The following is a 4574-nucleotide window of genomic DNA, read 5'->3' as shown; positions in this document are numbered from 1 at the left end:
AAACAACCCCAGCTCCCTCAGCCGCTCCTCATAAGGCTTGTTCTCCAGACCCCTCACCAGCCTCGTTGCCCTTCTCTGGACACACTTTAACACCTCAACGTCCTTCTTGTAGTGAGGGGCCCAAAACTGAACACAGTGTTCGAGGTGCGGCCTCACCAGTGCTGAGTACAGGGGCACGATCACTTCCCTACTCCTGCTGGCCACACTGTTTCTGATACAGGCCAGGATGCCATTGGCCTTCTTGGCCGCCTGGGCACACTGCCGGCTCATGTTCAGCCGGCTGTCGACCAACACCCCCACGTCCTTTTCCGCCAGGCAGCTTTCCAGCCACTCTTCCCCAAGCCTGTAGCGCTTTCCAGCCCAAATAAATGGCTGGGGGTTGTCTTCCCTCTGTAAAGAAGGGAATAGCTGAGTGCTGGATGTATTACCCAAGGCGATGCTCCCCATTCTGCTCGGAAGTGCCTTGCATCCCGTGGAAAGAAGCCATCGCTGAAATCTGGCTTCTGGAGATTCGTGCGGCTTTCGCTGTCAGAGGATGTCATTAATGCTGATTGCTGCCCCCATTTCTCTGGTGAAAGCCTGGCATCCTCTTCTATAGCAGTGAGTGAGCCAACACCAGCCAGCCTCAAAGGAATGGGGAGGAAAGCAAACATATTGCAAGTGCTATATTACCTCCTAAACATGGATGCCATTTCTAATTTCTACTGATAACTGGAAGAATGTGAGAACAATATTTTACGACGATGACGTGGAGTAAGATGTTTCCCCAGGAAACAGCACAACTACATCAGAGCAAGGGGTGGTCTAACCTCCGGCTGCCCTATGCCAGCAGGCAATAACCACATCCTCCTCTCAACACAGAGCACATAGAAATAAGCCATGAGAGGACCAAAATCCCTAAATCATAGCGCTGCCAGAGGGAATCGCATGCTGCCTACTCCCAAACCAAGACAAGCCTAAAAGAACAACCTAGCTACTACCACCGGCGTTTCAGCTCTGTGGTGGCAATCACACTCTTCCACGCATTTCAGTGGCATGTCTTAAAAGTCAGCTTTTACCACTGACATTTTGGGGAGTAATGGAGGTGCAGAGCCTGACAGCAATAGCGTAGCTGGTGTTTAACACCTGAAATACCCACCCATCCTCCTGACACTCACCCTCCTCCCATGAAGCCAGGAGTATTTCCAAAACACTGAAAAGCACAATGGAAAAGATGAGTCCTGTGGGTTGCTTTTAGAAAAAATTTATCCACTAGCCTGGGTGTTATCATCTGCACCTTAGGAGCGTATCGCCACATGATGATTGGCTTGGCCAGTATTTCCTGGCAAGGCTAAAGACTGGATTTAGATTACCAAATCTGTGAGGTTTACTTGCTCTGTTTCTTGGAGAAAATTTTAAGGTCAAATTCAAAATTCACAGCGTGGGGTACAAAAATTTTGCCCACAACAGAGCTTCCAGAAAAGCAATTTTGCAGGCCAGGAAGAAGCAAGTGTCAGTACTGGCAGTCATACGCTTGCTTCTTTTCCTTGCGGAGAGCCATTATGCAGTGTTTTCTAAAATTGTAAATGTTCTTTCTGGTTCACAATGAGAAACAACGCTAATACGCATCACAGGGTGTGAGATAAAAAGTGCAGCACTATTGTTGCCTTTGATTTGTCTTCCATTTATATCAGCTCTCAGCAAGAATTACACAGAGACAGAGCTGCAGATTTTTCTTCTCCACTTTTTCACATTTCATCCTTTGTTTGGTCCACAAATTCTCGGGTCTAACTAGGATGTTACATCAGAGACAGGAACTTACATTTAGATAACATAATGCAAATAATACTAACAACCACAACCCTGCCCACTCCAAACAGCTCCAGAATACTTCCCAACTGACCTCAGCTTTGTAAAACAGGGATCTGGCTTATTTGCTTTAAGCTGAACATTTCTTTCTCTTTCTCCAGTAACCTAACATTCAGGGGGTTTTTGGTTGGGGTTTTTTGTTTGTTTGTTTGTTCCCTCCCCCTTTTCTTGATTTTAGTGACTCTTGCTCCCTGTGCTGCCCCTGACTTAGTCTCTAGCTATGGAGATGGCTCCAGTTTGTAGTCTGGGAAAAACCTGGGAAAAGACCCTGAGCACAGTGGGAGAGCGCAATAACTACAAGAGGAAGGCCACTTTGTTTCTTGTGAGTTACCTTAAAAATAGGTAGCAGACACCCCCAAGAACAGCTTACTGATTGCAGGAGACTTAAGAGAGACAGCTTTTCTTCTTCAGGACCCTACGCAAGGACTCACTAGTCGTGGGCATGCAAAAAGCCAGCAACGTGCATTAAAGCCCCAGTAAATCACTCCAGAGAAGTCCTCAGTCAGGTTCATCAACACTGACATCTACCAATGTTGACACCCAGGTCCAGATTTACTAGATTTGTAGCTCAGCCTAGGTGGAGGGGGCAAGCACTGGGGGCTTTTTTGTCTCCCAAACAGCTTTATTCCTAATAACACTTCCCCTTATACGAGCTCGTTCTCACTGTTTGAAGAGGTCCATCCTGCTGTTACTGGTCACTCTGGCAACTTTATAAGCAGGAGAACAAGGGGTCAGAAGTTTACTCTAGGTTTCACACATATCAGAGACTTTTTTGTATCAAAAGAAAGTAAATTCAAATAGTAAGTTAGACCAAGGCTGGCTTATGACTAGACCATTACCGTTACATTGGGTAAAAATTGGAGCAACTCATTTGGAAAGCTTAGGTACATTTTTTCCTCAACCATCTTGCTTTCACTCCAAATTATTGAAGATTCGTCAAAGTCCTGTTGTATCTCAAGGCACCAAATAGAAACTGGAGGCGAAAAACCACATAACACAGAGTCTGAACAAAAGTCTTTAAGAAAAAAAGGAGGGGGAAACAAGGAAACTTTCAGTTTTGTCTCAATATGTTTCTTATCAGAGAATATGCTTTCAAAAAGACCAGGATTTTTCCCTTTAGCACTGGAGATTGTATCCCCTCTCTCCATCAAACACTCTTTTAACACAGAAGTTGTTCTAGATGCCAGCAGACATAGGTCAGTTTTTTCAAAAACAGGTGACTAACATTAGGAGCTCTTTAAAATGGAGTTTAGATCCTGATTTTCAAAAGCTCCAAGCACCCACAGCAGCTACAGCTGGCTTCAAAGGGTCTCACTTCATAAGGTGTTTGGGATGTGCTCAGCATTTTTGAAAATCAGGGCATGTATTCGGCATCCTAAACACGGACTGAAAATTCAATGCCAATTCTCACCGCACTAAGGATGACACCACCTCTCTAACCCGTGACTTAGAAAGCTCAGTGATATTATAACTAAAAATACGGCTTTTGCCTTCTTTTTCCCACAACAGAATTTATAGAACTGCTAATAAAACCGGTGTCTATCATGAAAACTGGCAGACTCTGGAGTCTAACAAGATAACTACAATTTTCCTTGAAGCTATTGAGCAAGTCTGTAACATCTCCCAAAATTCTCTTAATAATTGACGGCTAACACGGGTTCCTTACAACGAGGTGTCCTGAAGGTCAGCCAGAATACAGCAGCCAGTGCTGTGGGATACTCAGAAATGCCACATGCCATATAAAAGTACTGAAACCCAGGCTGGCACGCTGCAGTACTTAGCCCTTCCCGTAATGCCATCCCCCTGCTATGGGGTGCCAGAAACCATAAAGGCTTATACTTGGGATCTTAGCACCAAAGTCAAGACCTCTACCAATTAAGCCAGAAGAGAATAACTGTATTAGCAGTTGATAGCAGCAGACTTTTGTCCTGCTAAAGGACGATGACATGTACACATTAAAAGCATTTCCTCCAGCTAAACTCCTTCAGATTGCTGGATTTGGACCACGTTTTATGATTTATTCATAATGAAGAGCTTCTTAGCTTATGAACCTGCAGATGCCCAAAGCTTTCAATTATTCCGGGCTTGGGGAAAAAAAAAAAAAGAAATTGATATAGTGGTTCCACCCTTGGGTCAACCAGCAGCAACATCTCCCCTCTTTTCCCCTGGAGTACCCACAGCCGGAGGACAACACAGAGCTTTTGCCAGCATATAGCACTAGGGTCAGAATTAGAGGCTACAGATGTGCACTGTTTCTCATGGTCCAGGTCTGAAAGAATTTGTACGCCGGTGTAAGGATTGCCACAGTCTCCACAAATGCCTCGGTGTCTGTTACTTTCATGGGAATTACTGAAGTTTGCTAAAGAATGCAAAAATTGCTAATCCCCTGGTGCAAGTGACTTCAGCCTTGACAGACATTTTCCCAGAGTCACAGATAAAACTGAAGGATTCAGCCATAAAGGATTAGGAGGGGTGTCACCTAGAATTAAGTCACTGGCCTTGAACCATGTTTACGTTCAGCCCTGTCAATAGCAAATTTCCCAATCTTAAAACCAAGGTTTATTGAGTTTCTTTAAATATATATCTCTCTCTTGATTTCCTGAGTAGGTTTAAAGGTCTAGACAATTCACGTTATATTGTTTTATAGTTTCCATTTTTCACTACACTTCAGTGCACTAAAACCCATCAATCTGACAGTCTGAGGAGACTCAAACAACTTCTTTTCA

The sequence above is a fragment of the Pygoscelis adeliae genome, unplaced genomic scaffold (genome assembly GCF_000699105.1).
Source record: "Pygoscelis adeliae isolate BGI_AS28 unplaced genomic scaffold, ASM69910v1 Scaffold16, whole genome shotgun sequence".
NCBI classification, from domain to species: Eukaryota; Metazoa; Chordata; class Aves; order Sphenisciformes; family Spheniscidae; genus Pygoscelis; species Pygoscelis adeliae.
This window is presented reverse-complemented; position numbering follows the sequence as displayed.